This window comes from Meles meles, chromosome 14, assembly GCF_922984935.1.
Source record: "Meles meles chromosome 14, mMelMel3.1 paternal haplotype, whole genome shotgun sequence".
In the NCBI taxonomy this organism is placed as follows: Eukaryota; Metazoa; Chordata; class Mammalia; order Carnivora; family Mustelidae; genus Meles; species Meles meles.
In genome coordinates this window covers 25616424-25643887 of record NC_060079.1, presented here as the reverse complement: position 1 = coordinate 25643887, position 27464 = coordinate 25616424, and the positions used below count along the sequence as shown (strand labels likewise).

General features: G+C 38.3%; 1 protein-coding gene across 5 annotated transcripts in view; it reads right to left on the bottom strand.

Annotated features, from left to right (window-relative positions):
- The window catches only part of RCBTB2 (RCC1 and BTB domain containing protein 2), a 55695-nt gene extending 28663 nt beyond the window's left edge, over nucleotides 1-27032 (bottom strand). For 2 of the 5 annotated variants that reach the window (XM_045978066.1, XM_045978069.1), the window contains exons 1-2: nucleotides 16749-17133; nucleotides 2884-2982 (exon numbers count right to left, since the gene is read on the bottom strand). The gene's annotated coding sequence lies outside the window, so the exon portion shown is untranslated. Of the gene's footprint in view, nucleotides 1-2883; nucleotides 2983-16748; nucleotides 17134-26959 lie in introns of those variants that run through there. The other 3 variants (XM_045978067.1, XM_045978070.1, XM_045978068.1) reach the window with 3 other exon arrangements.
- Between the last annotated feature and the right edge of the window lie 432 nt (nucleotides 27033-27464).

Sequence of the window (27464 nt, the reverse complement as noted above, 5' to 3'; positions counted from 1 at the left end):
ATTTCTGATTTATTAGTTGGGGTTCTATTTACTCAAATACAATCCACATTTCCAGGGCTAACATCAAGACATTTTATTTTATATTATCTACAGGCAATTAGAACCTTATAATAGACCGATAAAAACAATAATCAATATAAGGTCAAGTCTTAACAATGTTCCTTATCAATGTTTTATATGCCCATGAGGATACTGGTAAAAGTTTGTTTTCCTCAGCTATTAAAAAGTTCTCTCAGAATATAAGGAATAATCATATATTTAGAATAATTATAGCTCAAACTGTGGCAACTGATACAAATCATTATTCTTTCTTTTTAAAATTTATTTATTTATTTATCGATTTATTTACTTAAAGAGTATGAACAGGGGAAGGGCAGAGGGAGAGGGACAGAATCTCAAAAGCAGACTGCACGCTGAGTGAGGAGCCTGAGGTGGGGCTCGACCTCACCACCCTAAGATTATGCCCTGAGCCAGAATCGAGTCAATTAATCAACTTAAGACCCAGGTGCCCCCAAAATCATTATTTCTAATGTCTAGAAAAGACATACTTGTTTTTAAAAGAATTACTTAGACTTTTCTCACTTGTAAACTTATAAAACTTGATCTAGTTCCAATTTTGAAAGATAATTTCATGTGACAGTTATCCCTACATGATCTGTCTTGTCTATTAATTTGCAAGCTGTTTGAGAGGTGGCCATGATTCATTCACTACTATAACCACTGCAGGACATGGCTTGGAGAAGAACACAAGACTATATATTGGTTGAAAGCATTCTTTTTTTTTTTTTTAAGATTTTATTTATTTTATTTTGACAGAGAGAGTTCACAAGTAGGCAGAGAGGCAGGCAGAGAGAGAGGGGGAAGCAGGCTCCCCGCTAAGCAGAGAGCCCCATGTGGGGCTTGATCCCAGGACCCCGGGATCATGACTCGAGCCGAAGGCAGAGGTCCTAACCCACTGAGCCACCCAGGCGCCCCTGAAAGCATTCTTTGAATACAGTTTTTTGTATACTGGAGATTGCCTGCATCGAGGTTCTTTTCTTTCTGTTTCATCCTAATTGGAACGACATTTTCCACATCCATTCCAGGCTTACTAGAACAAGAAATAAAAAGAGAGGAGGGGGAAAAAAGAAAGTAGAAGAGAAGAGGAAAAAGAGTAGAAAAAGGGAAGTCAAAGGGAAGGAAAAAAAAAGGAAATAAAGGGACCAAAGATGAGCTATCACTGCCCCTCATTGTAATGTAGGCCACTTTTGTTCCTAGGAGAAGGGAAATCTTGCTAATACACTAAGATCCTAGAACAGCAATCCTGGATTGTTGTTTCCCATCCCATCCCTCTACCATTACTGGTTTCTGGTTTATTCTTACTTTGTCTTTTTGCAGAACTAGGCAGACTGGGCACCTGGGTGGCTCAGCAGGTAAAAGCCTCTGCCTTCAGCTCCAGTCATGATCCCAGCATCCTGGGATAGAGCCCCACATCCAGCTCTCTGCTCAGCAGGGAGCCTGCTTCCCCCTGCCCCCCTGCCTACTTGTGATCTCTGTCTGGCAAATAAATAAATAAAATCTTTAAAAAAAAAATAGGCAGATAAGTGTCTGTGTTTTTATTTCCTAATTCTTCCTTACACAAAAAATAGCATACTTGATATACTCCAGCAATTTGTTTTTTTTTTTTTTCATTTAACAATATCTCCTGGAAATCAGTCGTTATCAGTTAACAGAGATTTTTTTTTTAATCAGCTGAATATCCTATTTTTTGTTTTCATTTTAAAATCCTGGTTTTTTTAAGGAGGAAAAGAAAAGAAAAGGAAAAGGAAATCAAATGCCTTTGATTAATTTCAAGTACAGTAACTCTTTAAAAATTAGAATGGTGGAACATAGGGCATTCTGTTTGACTAATCAAGTTAAGACATAATTGTATGAATAGCATATTGAAATTACCATATTTCAAGAAATAACATTTGTAAAATTCAATTAAGGCTAAACATAACATTAGTATAATTTCATCTTTATTGGCCAGAATGTTGTTGAAGATTTAAAAATTATTCAAGAATAATTACTATTGTACAGTACTATGAAAAAACTGTTGAATTCTCTAGCATTATGGAAAGTAGTTGGATTTTTTTTCTAACATTATTTCAATGTAATCAAACATAATAGAGAAAACTAGCTTCTCCAATTTGCACAACTTGAGAAATACAGTTTATGGAATATATGTAAGGATTATAGTTATCTTCTCCTGTTATGTACATGATTTCACCAGGCTATTATTATTATTGAGAGAGAAAGAGAGTATGTGTGTGAGCAGGGGAGGATGGGTGGGGCGGGGGGGGGGGCGGAATATTAAGCAGTGAGTGTGTGCTGAGCATAGAGCCTAATGCATGGCTTGATCTCACAACCTCGACATCATGACCTGGCCGAAATCAAGAGTCAGATGCTTAACAGAGTGAGCCCCCCAGGCACCCCTCACCAGGCTATTACTAATATCAATGTCATAGCAGCACATCAACATACAGTTCTTAAAAATCCACAATATACATAAAGAATACCACATCTATGAATTCTAAATAACAGCAGCAACAACAATAACAGTTAAAATAAATAGTTAGCCTATACCAGGTATTAAGGGCCTTATATTATCTCATTAAACTTTATAGTAGCCAAAAGTGACAGATAAGGTCATTGTCTCCATTTTACAGATATGTTTCAAAAACTTGACCAACCATCACCTACCAGTCAGGGTTAGAGCCAGTATCTGAACTCAGGACAATTTCAAAACTCCTCTCCTGGACCCTCCCCTACATTGTAGAGATATTTTAAGCTTTCCTGTGTACCTTCCAGTTTTATTTTGTACTGACCGGCTGGGACTGTACCATCCAAAAATTTTTGTACCTGATTGTTTTAAATTTCTGGAGCCTTGTATTCAGTCATCTTTAATCCTGCTCCTTCTAGATCCTTGTAAAGTTGTCTTCTAGAATAAAGTTAATGTGACTGAAAAACATAAATGCATAAATAAATTCTATTACAAAAAAACAGAGTAGAAAAAGAATATACCATCTTGCAACTTTAAAAAGATAACATTATAGGTATATAGTTCAAAATCCTATTAGCTCTATTATTAAAAACAGCAATAGAGGTGCTCAATTATTAAAAAACAATTATTACACATTATAACCTTTATATAACATTTATAACTTTACGTGGTAAGTTTTAGGACCATTCTTCAACAATTTGGACACTGTAACATATGAAAAAAACACATACTAAAAAAAATTTGGAAGCATACTCTTTTTTGTTGTTGTTGCTGTAGGAGAGAGAGAGCACACGGAGGAGCAGTGGCAGGCAGAGGGTGAAGCAGGCTCCCCGCTGAGCAAAGAGCCCAATGTGGGACTCAATCCCAGGACCCAGCAATCATGACCTGAGTCGAAGGCAGACACTTAAACGACTGAGCCATCCAAGTGTCCCCCCAAAAAGTTTAATTTGTAGTATGTCAACATAGAAAATGTAAAGGAAGTCATCTTGAATGTGAAAAAAACAAAACTTTGAAATTTTTGGAAGAAAGTATAGAAAACATCTTTATGACCTCAGGACTGGGAAAGATTTCTTAAATAAGATACAAAAGCATAAACCACAAGAAAAGACTGGTGAAATTTACTACATTAAAACTTTAGAAATATGGCATAATAAAAGACAAAATGAACAAAGGGAAACATGCCGCAGAGAATGTATTTTCAACATATATAATTGGTGGCTCGCAGAGGGTTTGCATCCGGAATAGATAAGAATACCTAAAAATCAGTAAGAAAAAACCCCAAGCAATCCAATTTAGAAATGGGCCAAAGACAAGGCAAGTCACAGAAACAACTGATAAACATATTAAAAGATGCTCAAATTCACCATGGAAATGCAATCACAATGAAATAGATCTCATCTGTCACATCTGCAAAATTAAAGGGGGAAAACTCCTAGTGTTAGTGAGGATGCAGATCAAATAGTACACCCATTCTGCCATAAGAAACGTAAACTGGTGTAGTCACTTCAAAGAGTAACTCAACAATATTTAGGTCAGAGCAGTGTGCCTTTCATTCAATCTTTTTTTTTTTTTTAAGATTTTATTTATTTACTTGACAGAAAGAGATCACAAGTAGGCAGAGAGGGAGGCAGAGAGAGAGAGAGAGGGAAGCAGGCCCCCTGCTGAGCAGAGAGCCCGATGCGGGACTCGTTCCCAGGACCCTGAGATCATGACCTGAGCCGAAGGCAGCGGCTTAACCCACTGAGCCACCCAGGCGCCCCTCAATCTTTTTTGACACATATATGTACCTGAAACAAAAGTCTCACAAAATAATTCTTGCCCTTATTGTATGAGGTGCTAAGGGATATCTTCTTTTCTACTTTTTTCTATCTTACTCTATTTTATTCTACCCTGACTCTGTCCTATTTTATCCTTTCCTATTTCATTTTTAAAAGAAAATGTTGGTCTCAACCTACTAAAATAATTTGAGGATCACTAGTAAGACCTGCCTTGTGGCTTGGACAATGCTGGCCTAGATAAATTCTAGAACATACATGCAATTATTTGCAGTAGCAAAAAACTAGAAATAGCAAACAGAATTGATCAACAGGATCCATCAATAGAATTTATAAACTATCACATGTATATACTGTATAGCAATTAAAATAAATTATCTAGAATCAATACAGATAAATGTCCAAAATAATTTGAGCCAAAAATCACTAAGTCACAGAATGATACATATAGTACACTATTTGATAAATTATTTGATCTAATTTGATAAAGTTTAAAACATGCAAAAAACAATACTATTCGGTAAAGTTTAGAAACATGCAGAAAGCAATACTATTTTAATGTGTTGTAGATACTGATACATACATATATACATACATATATATATGGCTGGACATTGATGGGAATTTACCTCGTAGGAAAGTTTTGATAAAGGTGATGACAAAGATAAAATTTCCATGTAGGGACACCTGGGTGGCTCAGTGGGTTAAGCCTCTGCCTTCGGCTCAGGTCATGATCCCAGGGTCCTGGGATCGAGCCCCACATCGGGCTCTCTGCTCCGCAAAGAGCCTGCTTCCCTTCCTTTCCCTGTGCTGGCCTCTCTGCCTACTTGTGATCCCTGTCTGTCCAATAAATAAATAAAATCTTAAAAAAAAAATTTTTTCCCATGTAATCCCTTCAAAGAATTGGTATGATTTTACTTTTCCATCTGACAAGATAGTTTTCAACATGTTAAGCTTACATTGTATTAATCATCTGAGTATAGGAGAATAAGGTTACCCAATTTTTTAAAAAGATTTTATTTATTTATTTGAGAAAGAGCATGTGAGAGAGAGCGAGCACAAGCATGTGCACAAGCGAGGGAGGGAGGTACAAAGGGGGAGGGAGAGGCTGACTCCCCGCTGAGCAGGGAGCCCCACAAGGGGCTCAATCCCAGGACCCTGGGATTATGACCTGAGCCAAAGGCAGACACTCAACCAACTGAGGCATCCCGGTGCCCCATGGTTACCCAGTGTTAAAGAAACACAATTTTGGAATCATAATACATCCATTCTAATACTGCCTTTACCACAGTCATAATAAGTCAATAAAAGCTTGATAATCACAATTCATAAACCATAATTTCTTTTGCCATCAGAAACAGAAAATTTTATCAATATAAAAGGAAGATAACAAATAAATAACAAAGTACAGTGTCTTAAATGCCATGGAAGAATATCCAAAATAGAAAAAAAAAGTTTATTACTATCATGTTAGAATGGCAAAAACATATTTTCTACTTCTGGTCTAAAACTGCTTACAATGATCCAGCAATTGCACTAGTAGGTATTTACCCAAAAGAGACAAAAGTACTGATTCGAAGGGATACATGCACCCTGATGGTTGTACCAGTATCATCTACAATAGCCAAACTATGGAAAAAGCCCATATGCCCATCGACTGAAGAATGGGTAAAGAATATGGGATATATATATGCAATGGAATATTAGTTAACCATAAAAAGGATGAAATCTTGCCATTTGCAATGATGAGGATGGATCTAGAGAGTATTATGCTATTTAAACTTAGAGAAAAAGAAATACCATAAAATTTCACTCAACTGTGTATTTGAAGAAACAAAACAAATGAACATAATGGGGGAAAAAGAGAGGCAAACCTGAAAACAAACTCTTAACTATAGAGAACAGACAGAGTTGCTGGAGGGAGGTGGGTGGTGGGATGGGGTTAAATAGGTGATGGGCATTAAGGAATGCACTTGTGATGAGCACCGGGTGTTGTATGTAAGGGAGAATCACTAAATTCTACACCTGAAACTAATATTACACTGTATGATAACTGGAATTGAAATAAAAACTTGAAAAAGAGGAGCATGTAGGTGGCTCTGTTGTTAAGTGTCTGCCTTCAGCTCAGGTCATGATCCCAGAGTTCTGGGCGGGAGCTCCACAGGGCACCAGACTTCCTGCTCAGTGGGGATCCGGCTTCTCCCTCTGCCTGCTGCTCCCCCTGCTTGTGCTCACTCTCTCTCCTCCTCTCACAAATAAACAAAATCTTTTTTAAAAAAATGTTTTTTTCTTGTTCTTTCTTGTGATGAGAATTCTCAAGATGTACTCTCCTGGCAACATGCAAATATGCACCCACGATATTATTGACCATAGCCAGCATGAAGCACACCACATCTCCTTGACCTACTCATGTCATACCTTGAAGTCTACCTCCCAAGCCCCTTCACCCATTTCATTCTTCCCCCAAACCCTCCTCATTCCTGGCAACCACCACTCTGTTCTCCATAACCATGACTTTTCTTTGTTTCTTTGATTCCACCTATCAGTGAAATCATACAGTAGTTGCCTTTCTCTGATTTACTCCACTTAGCATAGTGACCTCAAGGTCCATCCATATTGTCACAAATGGCAAAATTTCACTCTTTTAATGGCTGAGGAATATTCCACTACGTATATATATACCACGCCTTCTTTATCCATTTATCCATCTGTGGACACTTAGATTGTTTCTATATGTTGGCTATTGTAAATAATGCTGCAATCAACATAGGGGTGAATATATCTTTTCAAATTACTCTTTTTATTTCCTTTCAGTAACTACCCAGAGATGGAATTACTGGATCATATGTGATTCTAATTTTTTGAGAAACCTCTGTTTTTCCATAGTGGCTGTACCAACTGACATTCCCAATAAAGCACAAGGGTTCCCTTTTCTTCACAACCTTTGCCAACACCTGTTATTTCTTGGCTTACTGTTGACAGCCATTCTAACAGGTGTGAAGTGACATCTCATTGTGGTTTTGACTTGCATTTCCCTGATGATTTGTGATGTTGAGCATCTTTTCCTGTGCCTGTTGGCCATCTGTATGTCTCCTTTGGAAAATGTCTCATCAAATCCTGTCCATTTTAGTTGGATTGTCTGTTTATTTGCTATTGAGCTGTAGGAGTTCTTTATATTTTTTGAATATTAACTCCTTATCAGATAAATGATTTGCAAATATTTTCTCCCATTCTGTAGGCTGCCTTTTCATTTTGTAGATGGGTTCCTTTGTTGTGCAGCAGCTTTTTAGTTTGATGTCGTTCCACTTGTTTATTTTTGCTTTTACAGTCATATCCGAAAAGCATTGCCAAGACCAATGTCAAGAGGCTTAGGGCCTATGTTTTCTTCTAGTTTTACGGTTTCATGTTTTACATTCTAGCTTTTAACCCATTTTGAGTTGATTTTTGCCTATTGTGTAAGATAAGTAGTCTAGTTTCATTCTTTTGCATGTATTCAGTTTTCCCAACATCATTTATTAAAGAGGCTGTCCTAATCCCCATTGTATATTCTTGCATCCTGTGTTGTAAATTAATTGAACATATATACATATGGCTCTCTATTCTCTTCCATTGATCTGGGTGTCTGTTCTTATACCAGTATCAGACTGTTTTGATTACTATGGCTTCATAATATAGTCTAAAAACAGAAAGCACGATACCTCTAATTTTGTCCTCCTTTCTCAAGACTGCTTTGGCTATCCAGAGTCTTTTGTGGTTCCCTACAAATTTTAGGATTATATGTTCTACTTCTGCGAAAAGTGCCATTGGGACTTTGATAGGAATTGCATTGAATCTATATATTGCTTTGGGTAATGGGGACATTTTAGCAATATTAATTCCTCCTACCCATGAGCATGGGATATCTTTGCATTTATTTGTGTCTTCTTCAATTTCTTCCATAAATGTTTTACAGTTTTCAACATACAGGTCTTTCACCATCTTGTTTAAATTTATTCCTAAGCATTTTTTTTTGATGCAATTGTAAATGGGATTTTCTTAATTTCTCTTTCTCATAGTTTGTTGTTAGTGTATAGAAATGCAACAGATTTTTGTATGTTGATTTTATACCCTGCAACTTCACTGAATTCATTTACATATTCTTTATTGAATTAAAAAACTAAGAGTTTTTTGGTGGTATTTTTAGGGTTTTCAGTATATAAAATCACGTCACAAATTATGAAAGGCTTACATCTTCCTTTCCAGTTTGGATGCTTTCTATTTCCTTTTCTTGCCTAATTGTTCTAGGACTTCTGACACTATGTTGAATAGAAATGGCAAGAGAGGACATCCTTGTCTTATACCTAATCTTAAGAAAAAGCTTTCAGATTTTCACCATTTAGTACAACATTTAGTACAACATTGTCATATATGGCCTTTATTATGTTGAAATATATTCCCTCTATATCTACCCTATTGACAGTGTTTTTCAAAAACAGATGTTGAACTTTGTCAAATGCCTCCCTGCATCTGTTGAGATGATCATATATTTTTTATCCTTTATTTTGTTAATGTGGTGTATCATGTTGATTGACATGTGAATGCTGAACCATCCTTGCATCCCTGGAATAAATCCCATTTGATCATAGTACAAGATCTTTTTAATGTATTGGTGAATTCATGTTATATTTCCCAATATTTGCTAATCTGTGTGCAATATTTGCAAATATTTTGTTGAAAATTTTTGCCTTTATGTTCATCAGGGATACTGGCCAGTAATACTCTTTTGTGTGTGTGTGGTATCCTTGTCTGGTTTTGGTAAAATCAGTTTGGAAGCATTCCCTCCTCCTTAATTTTTTGGGAGAGTTTAAAAAGGTCAGATATTAATGGTAGCATTCACCAGTGAAGCCACTGTGTCATGAACTTTTATTTGTTGGGAGGTGTTTGATGACTAATACAATATCCGGACTAGTAGTCAGTCTATTCAGATTTTCTTTTTCATCATGATTCACTCATAGAAAGTTTCTGTGAATATCCATTTCTTTTTGATTATGCAATTTGTTGGGCTATCATTCTTCCTAGTAGTCTCTTTCGATCCATTGTATTTGTGGTATCAGTTGTAACTACTCTTTCATTTCTGATTTTTTTTTTAAGATTTTATTTATTCATTTGACAGACAGAGATCACAAGTAGGCAGAAAAGCAGGCAGAGAGAGAGGGGGAAGCAGGCTAACTGCCGAGCAGAGAGCCCGATGCAGGGCTGATCCCAGGACCCCAGGATCATGACCCGAGAGGAAGGCAGAGGCTTCAACCCACTGAGCCACCCAGGCGCACTCTTTCATTTCTGATTTTATTTGAACTCTTTTTTTTTTTTTCCTTGATGGGTCTGGCCAAAGGTTTGTCAATTTTGTTTATCTTTTCAAAGAACTAGCTTTTAGTTTCATTGATCTTTTCTATTATCTTTTTAGTCTCTGTTTATTTCCACTCTGATCTTTGTTATTTCCTTCCTTCTACTACGTTTGGCTTTGTTTGTTGTTCTTCTAGCTTCTTTAAGTAGAAAGTTAAATTGTTTGAGATTTTTCTTATCTCTTTAGGCAGGCATGAATCCCTATGAAATTTCCTCTCACAACTACTTTTGCTGAGTCATATATATTTTGTAAGTCATATTTCCATTTTCATTTTTCTCAAGGTATTTTATTTCTCCTTTGGTTTTTTTGATTGGCCCATTGGTCAGTAGCATGTTGTTTAATCTTTACATGATTTTCTAACACTTTCTCTCTCTTTCTTCCTTCTGGGACTCTTACAATGCTAATGTTATGCCACTTTATATTGTCCCATAGGTTCCTTAGGCTAGCTTCGTTTTTGTTTTTTTTTTTTTTTTAATTTTTTTTCCTTTTTGTTGCTCTCTGAGTCCCACTGCCCTCCTCTTGATCGCCAAACATTTCTTCTGCTTCATCTGGTCTGTTGTTGAACCCCCATCTAATGTATTTTTCAATTCAGTTATTATATTCTTCAGTTCTGTGACTTCAGTTGGTACTTCCTTATATATTCTTGCTGCGGAAGTTCTCACTGTATACATTCATTCTTCTCCCAAGTTTGGTGAACATCTTTGTGATTATTACTTTGAGACAAGCATAGACCCTGTTGTCCTCTAGACCAGGCAATCCAGCAGTGTCCCCTGGGTGACAGCTGCCAAAATTGGGGCTCCAGACCAGTGTATAAGCTCCTTTCTGGAAGGTCCCGGCAAACTGTAGTGAGGCTGAGGGAAGGCAAAAAGATGGCATCCCACAGCCAATATTCCCTGAGAGACCTCTGTAGCCTCTAGATGTCTGGCAGACCTGAAGTCTTGGGCCAAAGTGCCAGGAGAAGTAAATAGGCTTTTTTCACAAATAGACTGGGGGTGTGTTTCAGTTTGCTGTCTATGCAGAGCTTTGGGGGTGACAGCCTACCAAGAACTGTCTCTCTGTTCATTACAGTCCCATGAAACCCAGGAACACAGGCATGCCTGCCCAAGGTATAGGTAGAGGAAGAGTGCGAAAATGACATCCACCAGCACCTCTGCCCCAGAAAAATTTCCAATCAGCAGAAGCTTTAAGGTTAGAAAATAAATCTTCACATATAGTCTAGGTGCTTTTCAAACTGCTGCTTTTGTGCTGGTTCCCAAGGCAACTGTGTCTACATGCAAGCCCATTAAGAGAAATATATCAGTTCTCTACAGCCTTTTGGGTCTCCAGGATGTAAGATCCATTGGTTTTCAAAGCTAGATGTTTGGGGAGCTCATCTCTTCATTGCAGGTTCCAGGGGTTGGGGTGCCTGATGTGGGATATAAACCCCTCATTCATCAAAGAAGCTCCAGATTTGTGAAATGCTTCCCAACTGTGGGTTGCCACTCTGGCAGTGGGGTTTTTGGTGAAACCGTGCATACGTGGCCCTTTTACTGTTTTGTTGTGAAGTAGCTATTCAGCTAGTTTTCTGGTCTTTTTCAGAGGGAATTTTTCCATATGTAGCTGGAGATTTGGTATGTCTATGTGAGAAGGTGAGATTAGGGTTTTTCTACACCACCATCTTGGACCACCCCTTTCAACATTTCAACCGATTATATCTGTTTTCTTAAACTTGTACAGTTCAGCAATTTATTTCCAAATTATCCCTGTTTGGAACAGATAACTCCTTAATCTTGCAATTTGTATTTTGAGAGTTTTCCCTACACTCTTAATAGCTACGCAGTTGGAGACGGTGGATAAAAAGACAGTCTTTTGATAACTGAACATGAGAAACATATCAATTCACAACAGGTCAAGTTATTCAGTTCCCTACACAAAGTATATGATAAGCAGCCTCTACATAGTATTGTTGGTCATCAATGTTAATCAGTGTGTTTGCTAATAGGACAATGTGTTATATTACTTGGTAATACCTCTGACCCAAATAAAGAGTTAAGCTGATTACAGGACATACATTCATTTGCCTAATTTATTCAACAAATGTTGATGTGGTATCTGCAGTAGGTACTAAGCTGAAAGCAAACTTACATAAGAGAAAAAACAAAATAACGTGGAGCAAAAAGATATCCACCTCCCAGGTGCTTATGTCAACATTACCCCAACACAGCAGTACTTGTGGGCCTTAAGATTTAATAAACTAGACATACTGTATCTATGAGAAGAAAGCATCTTCCATGGAAACTGATTTTTACAATTAACCAGGAACTTCAAGAGCTAATAACCGTTCTTTAGAAGTAATTCCTATAGTGAAAAAAAATGTAATTTCTGCAAAGAAAACCCAGTGTTTTACATACGTATATATACATATATATACACAATTATATTATTATATATAAATATATTCTTCTATAAATATTATTTTATTTGGTATATTATATAACATATTGCAATATTATATTACATTATTATAGGAAATAATTATATATAAATATATAATTAATTCAACTTAATAATATGAGGTCAACTCTAAAGCCATGCTTGAAAAATAAAATACATAAAAAAGTTTTCTTGCAATATAGAACTCAATGCTTTTAACAAATTCTCCCATCTGGGCAATATAGTTGATGCCACTTTTATAAACAAAGAAATAGGACATTAAAGAAAACTAATGTCTTTTTGGATGCCAGCATGGTTTATAGTAACAGTGTGTTAATGAGCTCCAGACCAAGTAAATGTCAGTGGGATAATGATGCTTCCCAACATTCTAAGTGAACCATTAAGTGATACGTCATCTGTAAGTTATAAATGATAAAAATACAAGAAAACATGATCCCAATTATCACTTGTAAAAAAGAATGATAACTATAATTTACCTCTACTTGAATGAGAGGCAATAAGCCTACTACAAATAACAGTAAAATACCTACACAGTTGCTAACTAATGTGACACAAAAAGGACAGACAAAACTGAAAAACTAAAAAGCACAACTATGACAAAGGTACAACCTCAAAGGAAATTATATTGCCAGGTTTATGGTAAGCATCAAACTGACTTAGAACATAGAAACATCACTGTTATTTTAATTATGTTTGGAAAAAGGTTTCCAAATTTCATCAAGAGAGATGAGGTAGATCTTCAGTCCCAAGGAAACTTGTATTTAGTTTGAAGAGATTACTGAGCTCATTAAAGTTAGCCTTTTCAAATATACAGAGCAAAAGTACCTTTTTCAAATATGAAAAATTATCAACATAAACTATACAAATGCATTTATGTTGTTAAACTAGCTAAAATGAGTTAGTACTTGAAAAAAATCTGTAAATCCATTTGAAATTTAGGTCCTTATAGATTTAGTACAATAATAATAATTTAAAAATTCTAACTGTGAAAGATCTTTGTCCCACAACATAAACATTCCTTCAGCATGGTAGGCTTTCTTAGCCTTGGCTCATTTCCATTTGGGATTCATTTTGTTTGGTTTAGTTTGGTTTTGGTTTGGTTTTTCTTTTGCGGGGGGGGGTCATTTTGTTTGGTATCATATACAGTGAATTTAATACAAAACATTTTATAATGTGATCTATTTATGATTTACTTACTATCTGGTACTCATTAGCTCAAAATATCTTCCATGGAGAGATATACATAATATTAGCTCGGGTTAGATCAGCAAGGCTGAAGACACTAAGACACACACTTCAGTGTCAGATATATGCTGAAAGAAACTATTATGCCTTAAATTTCCTAAAGACTCTCATATTGTTAAGATGGGATCACCATGTGAACTAGACACGTATTCCTTCTGGAGAATGAAAGTGAGAAGGATATCTGCCTTTCACTGAAGGGTACTATAAATATCCCTCTCAGAGAGGCAAATTATCTGCTGCTTTGAAGTAAATATCCCCATGTAGTCCTCTATTTTCAGCCTCAAACAGGAGTCTTTGATGTCATTCTGCACCACTGATAATTCTACTCCTCGTTTCAAATCTCTCTTGTCTGGTCAATTTTGATTTATATTAATTCAACTCCAGTAAACCTCAAAAGTAGTGGTACCTTAGAGGCATTTTAATTCCATTCTAACCAAATGATAAAACCAAAATTAAATATGACAAACTCCTCAAGGCTTAGACAAACCCCATAGGTACCTTATAGTTATAGTTCCAGATTAATAGTTTTTTATATAGTGTTTGTAATCTACTTAAGTAAAGGGCCCAAAAGACACACTTTACTTTCTAAAACTGTTCCTCTCTATCAGCCACTTTCTCTAAGTCTTGTCTGGTTTATTCAGAAATCTCTAAGATTAATAATCTAATAACTTATCACATGATATCATACCAGGTGACCTTTCAACATAGTTTCAAATAAAGAAAAGCAACTGACGACTCTCTGAAAACTAGTTTTCACTAATCAGTCAGAGAGACATTAAGAATTGCAAAGTACAGTAATATGTGCAGAAAATATACACTTTTTCTCAACACATCTGTAGTATTCATTTGGCTAGTCCTTTCTACTTAAGAGCCCAGTCTCTTCACTTGATATATTAGGTTAAACCATAAAATTCTGAATAATTTGTACCCAATTTGGAAAAAAAAATGTTTACCTATACAAAATAAGGTTCTATTTGTCACAATGGTCATGCTGTGGGCCCCCATCAAATTTATACTGGAGAATGGCAAGGAACATTTTCTCCAGAAAGATAATTTGAAAAACTAGTTCTCTGTCTTGAACATCACCTTCAGTTTATCCTCAGACCCAACATAACCATGCTGTATAAAATTGCAACCCACACCTGTACTCTTAGTCCTCTTTCTCAGCTCTTCTTTTCCATTTTTCATAGCACTTATAATTTTCTAAATGATAACCAAATATGTTTACTATCAGTCATTTTTTTCTAGAAATGTTTAGCTCCAGAGGGAAGGGATCCTTGTCTATCTTGTTCACTGACATATCTTAAACACCTGAACAGAACCTGATGGAAAGTAGTCACGCAGTATTTGTTGAATGAATGAATGCTGCAGTCAGATTTTAATTCCATTTATACACTTAACAAATATCTACTGTGCTCCGAATATGGGGGAGACAGAGCATACACATAGAAATAGGTATTATCAGTGGTAAGTGCTATAAAGCCAAAGAGAACAGGGTAAGAGGTTGGAAAGAGAACAGTGGCTATTTTAAATGACTTGAGTCACCTCTCTGAAGTGACGGCAATTGTTTTGAGTCTTGAATTAAGGTAGGTGCCATACATACTTGGGTGAAGGGGGAAACTAAGCTTTGAGCATGGAGGAAATAGCAAACGCCTTAGGCCCTGGGTAGAGGCCCACTTAAGCCCAGCAAGCCCAATGAGGGCAGCATGGTAGAAGTGGGGTGTGCTGAATGTATCATTCTAATTGCCTTTACCTACTACTGTGTGTGTGTGTGTGTGTGTGTGTGTGTGTGTGTGTGTGTGTGTGTGTCTGAATGCCCTGGGAAATAGAGATTACCTTTCACCTAGAGTACTCAGATTCCCTGATAGTAAGAGCTTCTTCAACTCCAGCCCTGGGTAGGTGGGTGGGTGGGTGGGTGGGTGTGTGTGTGTGTGTGTGTGTGTGTGTGATAGTAAGAGCTTCTTCAACTCCAGCCCTGGGTGGGTGGGTGGGTGGGTGGGTGGGTGTGTGTGTGTGTGTGTTTGTGTGTGTGTCTGAATGCCCTGGGAAATAGAGATTACCTTTCACCTAGAGTACTCAGATTCCCTGATAGTAAGAGCTTCTTCAACTCCAGCCCTGGGAAATAGAGATTACCTTTCACCTAGAGTACTCAGATTCCCTGATAGTAAGAGCTTCTTCAACTCCAGCCCCTAAATTTCTGTATCAGCACATCATATAAGATTACAAAGCACAGTAATGACATTGTTAAAAACGGCTCCAAGAAGCCTCAGAAGTCACCAAACTGACTTTCACTAAGTACCACTGCGCACGAAGGTGTAAAGCCAAGTTCTAACTTGGTACTAGAAAGGTGCAAAGCCACGAGGCTCAATAAACATTAAACAGTGACATTAATAACAATAAACATAAAACAAATGACAATAAACATTAAACAGTCATTCTGAGTCTGGGGGAAAGAGCGTCGTCGCAAAGCTCTTTGTGAACTCCACCACTTTCACTCAGCTCTAAGACTAAGCCGCCAAGAGCTGTAGGAGGCAGCTCTGTGACATGCATTTTGTGACAGTCCTGGACTCACACTGCTCCGACATTTTATGTAACTTCCCGAAGAACGAGAACAAAAGTTCGCTCTAAACTCGCCTTCCAAATCGGGCCAAGGCGGGGCACTTGGAAAGTTTTCAGCGTCTGAAAACATCTGTTCCGGGGCCGAGCAGAGCAATACCTTCGGGCTTAAAATAAAGGCTTACGGCGACTCCTCCCCTCCCTCCACAGCGGCTTCGCCTCGCTTAGCCAAACTTTCCCTGCCTTTCCTCAACCCCAGCAGCCAAGGTCAAAGGCATCATACTGAGTTAGGGAGCAGGTTCGCGGCCAGGAGCTAGGTGAATGGGTTTTGCGGACACCAGCCTCGAGTAGAGGCGACAGAAATAAAAACAGCAGCAGCCTACGCGGAGCGAAGAACGGGGAGAGAAGGAGAAACTCTAAGGCAGCCGCCGCCCCCGCAGGCCGGGATGACGCCCTGCCTCGCTTGCGGAAGGCGGTGAAGGCTCCGCGGTGGCGAGGCCAGCCAAGACCCTCGGCCTGCTCACGACACCCGCCCTCAGTCTCGCGCATGCGCAGTGCCGCCTGAGCCCGCGGCCTGGGTGGGGGGACAATCTCCTGAGTCGCGCACCCAGCCCCCCCCCCGCCCCAGCGGGTTTGCGCACGCGCGGCGACGCCTCGGCCCTAGGCCTGGTTGGGGGTGTAACCCTGGGGGCTGCTTGTCCGCCTTCGCCGCGTCCGGGAGCTCGGACTGAGGGGGCGGAGAGAAAAGGCCGCTTGAGGGGGGGGATCTGAGAGTGGCCGGCTTCGAGCCTGGCGTCCCCTCTTGACTTCCTACGCCATCCTGTAGCCTTACCTCAGCGCAGGCCCGAGCCGCATCCGCTCCGCCTTCTGGGTCGCCGTTACTGCTCGGTTGGGGGCCCGGCGCAGCGACGAGTTGGCGCCTCCCCCTGAAGCAGCCCGGCCTCGGCGGGTTGCGCTCGGGTGCCAGGCCGGGGACGGGAAGGGAGGGGAGCGCACTCGAGGGGAGGGGGCAGGCGACGGCGCCTCGCCCCTCCTCCTCTCGCCCGGCTGCCCACTGCCGCCCCCGCCGCTTCCCCAACTACTCCCGGTCTTCTCGGAGCGGACCCCAGGACTGCACCCGCCTCGCCCGGGGAGCCCATCTCCGCTCTGTGGGATACCCCTTTCTCCAGGTTCTGGGCCCCAAAGGCTTGAGAATTTGGAGATGCCCAACCCGAAAGGTTGCGTGGGCAACCTTTTCTACAGTCCGCGTCCCCCAGCCTTTCTCTGCTTTTTTCTTGTGGTGGTCCCGCCACCCGGAAGCTCAGATCGCGTCTTCGTATGGTTCCCCCCAGTTTTCACCTCACTGCTGTGGGGCGGAAGTCTTGTACCCTTCGAATATGAATGTCGAAATAATGAGTGATTTGTCTTGAGGGAGTGACCTGAGCTACCTTGGGATCAAGGTCTTTTGGAACTGCACTTATCCCTTTACTAATTTAGTAATTTCTTGTATTACACTGCACTTCTGTTGGCCTTGCTAGATTTTAGTAAAATGCGCCACAGCTTTATAATGTGCAATAATTTCTTCCACCTTACTACACTTAACGTTGACCTGAGTGGGTTTTGGTAAAATGCTTCACCACTACAGTTACTAGCTGTTCCTGCGAGGTAAGCTGAACGCTTTTACAGTGGCTTTTAAATGAGGACACAGGTTCAACATCTAAGTGATTTGCCAAAAAGTAGCACAGCTGCGTAGACTGAGATGTCAACCCACAGGGACCATGACGGTGTTGTTTGGTCTGGCCTTTGTCATTCATTGGGAAAACATCCATCCAGAATTTCTAGGTGTTTTTATTGCAGTCGCTGTAGTTGGCAGACATCTGTGTCTATTATCACAGAATGGCTCCAATAAAACCCAGAAGGAGGCTTGCATTTACTTGACTTTGTAGGTTATGAGCGGGGCAAGAGTCTTACATGCATGGTATTGCCTAAGACAAGTTTTTCCTCCTGAAACAATCAGTTACCCTTTGGCCTTTTAATATAAAAGGTAAAATAACCATAACTGAAAGGACAGCCTGGGTTTTTTATTTGAAAAGGTTAATTAGAAAGAACTTCCCCGACAGTATTTATCTAAGGGAGAAGGTGGTCAGACTAAGGAAGGTAGTGCGATAAGATGGGGGTTTAATCACTAAACATACCTTCCTTTTACTATTTGTGATTTTTATATCTCACTAGATTGTGAAATTCTTGAGAACACAGATCATGCCTTATTTCTCTGTACCATAACTGCTTCATAAATGTTTGTGGAATCGAATAGCATTGATTACGTGCCCTTTAGCTACTCAAATATGCTTCCATATGTCATTAAGAGACCTAAACATAAGCATTAATCCATGGTGTGATAAACTGACTTCTTATGAGTGGTTGATACCTAATCAGTTCTCTCCTTCTTCTCCTTGTGTCAAAGCTGCATAACACTGAGTCTGCATAAAAAATCCACTGACTGACTTTTCTGTTCAGGAAAAGGCTTTTCCTCTGATGACCACCAAAGCTGAAATTCATCATTAAACAAGTTTAGAGGTGGTTCATTAAACAGGAATTTTTACTAATTCAAACACTCAAGCCACATTTTTCCTTTATCCAGACTGTTATATATTTAAGGCATTTTAAAAGTCACTATTAAGAAAGCAAAATTATAGAAAACCACTTTCATACAGAATGTAATGAATAATTTAAAAATCAACCTATATAATAATTCTTTAATTAAAGGTATAATACTCCTTTACACAGTAGTATTTAAGATTTAGTTATTTTAAAAATAAAATACTTTTTAAAGGTCCTGAAGTTCTTAGGACTTTTTAAAAGCACTAAGATTAAAGACACTAAACGATAAAAAACAGTAAGACATGGGATAGACTTTCTCCAGGTTCTACCATGAATCATACTGCTAATGGAGGACTTAGTGTTAATATATGATTATAGCAAGAATGATCAGAACAGAGGATTCAACAGGTATAATCTGAAAATATAAAAGCAGAAATTTCTTGTAACAAATCTAACCTCTAGAGAAGTTGGGAAGAAACTTTTAGAATATCTCTATTTTTATCTAAATTAACAAATCAAACTTCACTAATATTTAATATGTAGATTGACAATAGTGCATATTTTTTGTAATCTAAGTACATGACCAAAATGTTTAGAGACCACTTCTTTTTTTTTCCCAGTGATTTCTTGTCATTACTAATCTTTAATTGTTTTTTTTGTTTGTTTGTTTGTTTATTTGTTTTTTGAGAGAAAGAGACAGAGAAAGTGAGAAAGAGCATGAGAGGGGAGAAGGTCAGAGGGAGAAGCAGACTCCCCACAGAGCGGTGGGCCTGATGCAGGACTCCAGGATCATGACCTGAGCCGAAGGCAGTTGTTTAACCAACTGAGCCATTCAGGTACCCTAGAGACCACTTCTCTAGAGTACCATTAGTTCGGTAGGCAGTATCTGATTTCACTACATGTTTTGACTCTGTAGTATTTTAAATACAATAATTTGGATTTATACAACATTTTAAGTATAATAATCTTGAAACATATCTAACATTGAAAATTTTACCTTTGTTATACTATGCAATAAGTAGATATTTATTCCTTAATCACTTTTAATGTAAGATATTTATCTGACAAATCTTGGTAATTTATATAATGTTTCTTTGCATTATCATAGAACTGAGAGATTAAATGTAAATCCTCATTTTATAGATGCCCAGGTTATGAAGTAATTTGTCTGAAGTCTTTAGATTCATCATTTCAGGCTTTTTTCAATGCATCAACCCACTCATAGGACAAAGAACAGAATCTCATTATCCATCAAATGAATGATAACAACAGTGCCATTGCACAAGGTGGGAAGATGAGATATTCCTCATAGAAATATTTTTTTAACCTTTTTAAAGAGGAAGAAATTATTTTTTAACCTTTTACTTTAAAATACTTATAGATTCACATAAAGTTGAAAAAATAGTACAGAGTGTCCCATGCACCTGCCTCCACTTTCCCTTACTATGTTTAAGATAATAATATATTGCAAACCCAAAAAAAGTTAAAGCAAAGACTTGGATTGAATAAGCTGACCAAACTCAGGGAATACCAACTGGCCAAAAGCTAAAGGTTGAAAAGGATGGTTTTGGGGCAAGGATTCTGAATGAGGGAGCTGTTCTAGAGAAAAGAAGGAGAGAAAGGGGGAAGAAGATCATTAAACACAACACATTCCTTGGTCAGAAGAGAAGTGGTAGTCTGTATACCAGGTAGACATTTTTTGTGCTCTTTTTTGATCTATTATTTCATCATTTATCATTTCTCTTAAAGTATTCCAGAAAATGTTCTTGATATTATAACCTATATCCCTACAGATCATAGCCAGATTGCAATAAAAAAGAATAAATTTCTGACTCCATCATCTAAGGGCAACCTCTAGGAATATTAGCCCTCCTTAAAGTCCATAGGGGCTGGAAAGATGGAGTGTTCTAGTATAAGTCTGTAGACACCCTGTAGCATCTTCCTCCTTTGCTACTCCTGAGTGAGGACAGGAGACACTCCTGGGGTCCTGGCTACTGCCAGTTGTGTGGGAGAGAATATGTGCCCAGGCCACTTTGATGTGGAAGGCACAAAGGCAGCACTGCCCAACTCTCTGTATTTTAGAGAAATATCAGTTATGCTGTGGCTTTACAGACCCTTCTTCCTCTTTACCGTGGTACCTGGCATGATGTATCCCAGCAGAGTGCTAGAATACAAAGCAATGAAGATGGTGTTACTATGGCAATAATGAGAGAACAACAAACTACCAGAAGGAGGTCAAGAAAGCCTTCACAAAAGAAAAACTTTGGTGTTAAGTTTTAAGGATGTGCACAAGTGAGCTAAGAGAACAAATGTTAGGGATGGAGATGCTGGGGAAGGGAAGCCTTCCAAGTAGAATAAGAAAGAACATGATGTGTTTGAGAATTGTAAGCTGCTTAATAAGGCAGAGCAAAGGATATGTGGTGGGGATAGAGTGATGGTAGATTAAAGTAGCAGTAATTTCTTGAGTGCTTTCTTGGGTTGCACTCTTTATAGTACATTGTCTTAATTAGTCCCTACCATAAACTGTAACTTAATTCTGGCTCTGTTTTTCAGATGAAATAGTAGAGACTTAACTAACTTGCCTAGGGTCTCATAACTAATAAGAGGCAGGGCTAGGACTCATATCCATCTCTGATTCCAATCTAGAGCTCTTTCCATTTGACCACATGGCCTCTTTCTACATGAAGTAGAAAGTAAATGGGTCAAATAATAAAAGGCCTTGGCAATGTAACAGCAAGATATATCACAGGATCCAACAATGGATTTTAAGCAAGAGGATGACATAATGCCCTTTGTGTTGAGGAGGCCCCTGTTGTGTAGTGGGGAGGATGGTGAGCCTGGAGTCAGGGGACCACGTTAAGACTCTACCTGATCAGCCCAGGTGGGACATTAAGAGTCCTTGAACTCAGTGCAACAGTATGATGGGCTTAAAGAGGAAGAAGACGATTTTGAGAAAATTTTGATTAATTTTGAGAAAACATTAACATACTTCTACATAATAATAAGTTAAAGAAATAGAAACCTTTTAATTGATGCTGGGAGCATGTTTGATAAAATTCAATATTCAATATTCATTTTTGATAAAAGATATTTTAGTAAATGGCTACATATATGCACTGGAAGATAGCTTTGTGTTTAACAGTGAAATTCTAAGAGCATGTCCATTAAATATAAGAATAAATACATACTTAATGTTCCAATGCTATTCTGGAAGCACTAGCTAATGAACCTAGATACGAAAATAAAGTAAGGAATATGAAGACTGAAAAGGATGTAGAAAATTTATCATTACTCATAAACTATGCAGTTAGATTTGTGGACTAAGGGACACACACAGCTCCTTTCCCCTATTGCCTACCTCCATTCCAATTTTGGACTGATCAAGTTCAAAGGCATTTTATAGGTACTCTCCCAAGGGAATGGAGCTATTCTCTGCCATGGTAGCACAATGTCCAGTGGAGCTACTGGGAAGGGCTCTTACGGCTCTTTTAATAGGGTTGAGGAAACAATGTCAGAGCCCCCTCTTGGGAGATAGCCGACATATTAAGTCCACTTGTGGCTTTTCATTCATTGTGCCCAAAAGGCAAGATAAGCTCAGTGATGCAGTCTACCTGCCTCAAGCTTTGGAGCAAATAATTTTTTGCTCTTATACAACTTTCTCCCGGCCAAGTACATTGCAGGAGCAAGAGCCAAGATTGAGGACGGGATTCTAAGGTAAAGATAAACAGGGAAGATTTCATGGCCTGCCTTGGTTCTAAACCAGGTAAGCATACATGGTGTACTGTGTGGCCTAATTTGCTGAGTTCAACATGAGAGCCCAGGGCAAATCATCAGATAATAGTGATCATTTCCCTTGCTCTGGTTTTTTCATTTGGTTTGGTTTGGTTTTTGTTTGTTGATTTTGTGTGTGTGTGTGTGTGTGTGTGTGTGTGTGTGTGTGTGCTTGTGTATATATTTTTCTAGGGAACTTAAGAGAAAAGAAGGTCAAGAACAAGATTTGGGTGTTTCTGGATTTCCTTGTCAAACATCACTTTAGTTTTTCCCGCTTTGGGCATGACCTATGTATACCTCAAAAACCCAAGAAAATATACTGAGAAACTTTTAGAAATTATAGAGTGTAGTGATGCAGCCTGCTACAAAATCAATATACAAAAATCAATGTGAAGAAAACTATAAAACTATTGAGATAAAAGAAGGCAAAATGGAGAAACATGCTATTTGTAGATAGGAAGACGCGATAATATAAGGATGCCAATTTTCCTAAAATTAATTTATAAATATAATGTCTTAATAAAATTCTCACTGATTTTATTTAAATAATTCTAAAATCTTAAAAATGTAGTTTGGGAGACTCCTTTGGAAAGCTTTGACTTTAGGTATTAAATTTGTCATTTGACTCAATAATTCCACATTTAGGAATTTATTAGTATGAAAAGATATATGCAGAAAGGTGTATAGCATTTTTATAATTGGGAAAAGTAGAAAGCAACCTATATATTCTATAACAAACTAGTCAGATAAATTAAAATATGGCAAATGCTGTTGATTGTCCACCTAAAAGTACTCTCTATTTCTTGCTCTTTTCCTTCCTCTCTCTCTTCCTTTCTTTTTTAGTTTTTATTAGGGGAAATTTCAAACATATACAAAATTAGACAGAATGATTAATAAGCCCCCATGCACCTATCATTCAGCTTCATCAATTAGCAATTCAGAGCCAAACTTGTCTTAACCAAACTACCATATTATTTTGAAGTATCTTATCATTTCATCTGTAAATATTTCAGTGGATGTTTCTTAAATATAAGGAGACTCTTTTGAAAAACAACCAAAATACTATTATGATACTTTGAAAAACTAACACTAATTCCTTGATCATGAAAGATCTTTTCAGAGTTCAGCATATATATATGCTTTGTTCTCTAGATCTTTGTTCTTTGTTCTTTGTTCTCTAGATCTTCTTAAATCTGGAATTTCTTGAGGGAAGTCTCCATATTTCCCATAAATTAGTAATCTAGAACCTTGATTATATTCAGGTTTTATTTTTTACTTTTTGGCAAGATGCCTTCTTAGATGGTGTTGTGTCCTTCCATTGGGAGGAATAGAATGTTGTATTGTTTCTGCGCTAATAGTTGTTGATACTCAATGCCTACATCCATGCTATACTGAATATGATACACTGAACTAGATACTAACGCAATTCAGTAGATGTTTTAAATGGTGAAATTCTAACTCTATCATTTCTTCATTTATTAGCTGGAATATGTCTATAGACAGGAAATACTTTCCTCAATGATTTTATTTCCCAGTGATATAGGACAAACATGATTCTTTCTCTTGATTTGCCAGTTTTCAAAACAATGAGTAGTTTCACTAGTATGTTCCAGTGGTGACCAAATGAGTTTGTTTGTTGGTATCATTGTGAATTCATGGATTTAAACTTGCTTCTTATATCTCCTCTCCTTTTTCTGACTCACATAACCCTGTTTTTGTTTAGGTAGTAATGCAGTCAGTCACAGAGAAGAAATCCCAGATTGACTGACCGTATCTTATCAATTCATTCTTATTTGGTAGTGTCTAGGATGGGCATATGACTGGTCCTGACTGTAGACACATATGAGGAAGATTACTTCCAAGAAAGACTCCTCCACCCACTTAGGTGCTCCCTTCTCCCCCATCCCTCCGACCCAGCTTTTTTCATATATCACATGAGGACTTGATGTTTGGAGACCTGCCACTCAAGCTAGGAACATCCCAGTGGATATATGCGATATATAGGCACAATTGTGAATATTAATACTGTAGATCTAGACTTACTGACAGAGAAAGATATCTATGATATGTTGCGGATATAGCAGCTATCATTAAAACTATTTACATAACATTAAACACAAGCACATATATTTACACTGAGACTCCCTGGAATTAAATTCATTGAAATATTATGAGTAGTCATTTCTGACTGATAAGAGATTGGTGAATTTCCACTTTATTTGCTATATTTTTCTATAAGGTATAAGGCTTACATTTTTATGTAAGTAATAAACTTTTTGCAAAGTATGATTCTGGGCAATTCTCACTTCTTATACTTATAATGAATTCTTTTAAAAAAAAAAATCCCATCATAAAAATTCTTTTTTATAAGACCCCATACCTGGCATCACATCACATGATTTTTCTCCAAAGTATAATCGTCAGACAGGAAATGTTTTGATTCTGGAATAACATTTCCTGATAAACATTTTTTGGAAACACTTTAAGCATTTCCTGATCCAAAAATTTTTGTGACTTTTTTTTACCCTTTGTGTATCTTATTGTTATAATCAACAATACTGTCTAGCCCAGTGGGACGTAATCTTCCTGTTGAAAAAAAAAAACTTTCAGAAAAACACAAGTTTTATTAGAGACATTTTCTAGTCACCAAGAAGATACAATTGGCATAATTTTCACATAGTGGTAAAAATAATAAGTAGTCTCCCTTTAGCCTACATTTAAGAAATTTCAGTCTCTTTGGTACATTTAATCCTCCCAAGAAACTGCATACTCTTAAAACCAAAAATATATATTTTTTAAAAAATCTGGCCTCCAGAGTAAAACTGAAGAAGGGACATTTTTCCTATTGTTAATTACCCTTTATGTGACTGGTTCTGCCAATGCATCAGCACAGGAAGCCAGGGCTATGCCAACCGCGAGAGTAATCAAAGGAAATAGAATTAACAATTCTCTATGGCTCACGTGTTGTACACCCTGTGTTACCATAGTTACTGGGCAACTTCAGTGAAGGAGACAACCTTGCTCTCCTGGACCTCCCAGTCTACAGTGAGAAAATGCCCTGAACACATGTGGGGAGATGAGGCTTCAGATGAATCTAGAAACAAGTAGTTCCTTGAGGGCATTGATGGATTTTGAACAGAAATCAGATATAGTTGCCAGGATGGATTGGGGTGGGGGAGGAAGGATGTAGAGAAATAACTGGAGAAGTGGCTGCACAAGCCCAGACAAGAGACAATGCAAGCTGGAATTTGAGCAGTGATTTTTGGGATGGAGAGGAGAGAAGAAAGAAGGGAGTAAGTAAATATTTACATAGCCTCTCTCTTATTCTCTCTTAACATCAGTGGAGTTTTCAGCAGGATTTACTTTGTCTCAGCTGTGGTATGGGAAACTGAGAACAAGGTTTCTTCTATCCACCCTTGGGTCAGAGCTCTGAAGGAGGCATAGCTTGCTCCCCCTGGCAGCCAGCATGGAGGTGATGAAACTCTGTGCCATGTCTGATAGATCCAGCCACTCCCCTGATGATTGACAGTAGGACTTAGCTCCCACTACAGACAGGGTTGTGACCTTGACCCTAGTGTAAATATAATAAGCTGTCAATCCCAAAGCCATATTAGAGCCTTCACATATTCTCCCTCTTCTGGCCTCAGAGTCTTCAGTGAAGTGTTATTCCTCACACACTTACCTGGGAGTGTTTTTATAACTTCTGGAGTGGACCTGGCCATTTATAGCCTTCTTGTGTGATTGGCTCTTCACCCAAATTGCCTTTGAGGGGACAGACTGTCTTGAAGCCTAGTCAAAGGTCAGACAAGTCCTCTGACTTCTGTGCAACAACAGGAACTCAAAATTGATACTGCCCCTCCAGCCTGAACCAATGTTGGTCCGAGAAAATATTGTAGCATCTCTGCAACCTGGAGGGAAAGGCTGGGACTGTTGCCCTGCCAAGCCATTCAAGAATCAGGATCTTAGATCTACTCTTGGCCAAAAATGCTGTCCCAACCAGTAAAAATACAAAGCATGGGTCAATGAGAAAGTATGAGTACCACCTAGAAGAAACTTTGTTGAGACTCTACTCTTTAGAACTGGTGTCTATTTAATCCTGCCCTCTTCTGACATTCCTATCTGGTGTGTTAGTTTCTAGCCAGGGTTTCATGTCATAGATCCAAGTCTCTAGAGAAAGCTTGGAAAGAATTCATTGTCTCATTTTGGCAAGGCTTGGTGTAATGTTTCTAAAGCTTAGTAGTATAGTCTGAACTGATGATGTCATGTATATCACAGTGAAATGAGAAACAAAATGAAATTTCTAACTCATTTTGTACATTGAAATAATTGCCTGTATCATGAGTTAAGGTAAGGCCACCTTTCCGGATTTGTAAAATTAAAATTAGTAGAGAAGACTATAGAAAAGTTCCCACCCTGTTCTCTAGAACCACCTCGCCTAGTATATGGACTATGTACTGAACCCTTGTCCCAACATCACCACCCAAATGGATATCAATTCTATTCCCAGAGAGCAGTATATAAAAGAAGAAATAAAGAGCATGACTTTAGGCAAATGAAGAGTCAATTATTAATTAATTGTTTACAACAGGGCTGCAAGTTAGCAGGACATATACCATCAAGAAGCCAGGAAGATGTGACAAGATGTTGCCCAACTGTGGCTATACTCTACTTTCTCTTATACTCATCTCTTACCTTATTCCAGTCTCTTTCCGCAGGACTTGACAGAGCTTTCTTTTGGACTTCTCTATGATTAGGATTTGACAGTAGCTCTTCTCTGGCTCAACTTTGGGCTTCGGTGTCCTTTTTGTCTCTCCATAAACCCTTGTTTCCAACACTTCCACCTCTTGTCATCTCAGTCGGTGACCCAGGACTTCCTCCTACTTCTTGCATCAGAATGTCCTAGTTTAACCAGTCTTCCTGGTTCCCATGGCCTCACCTCCTCCTTTTCCTTTTCCAAGTGGGGCAACTCAAACTAGCTCATGGTTCAGATGTGTATCCCTCACCTCTCTAAAAGCTCAAAGAGATCCCTGCCCCAGACAATCCTCAGGAAGCTCACTGGTTCCCTATTTTATCTTTAGTGTTTGGGACTTGAAGGTGATTGATTATTCTCACAACTCTTTCCAGCCTTCATTGGAGGATACTGGGGATCCCTGACTGCATACGCCCCAAAATGGAGAATTGTGTTTTGGCAATAATA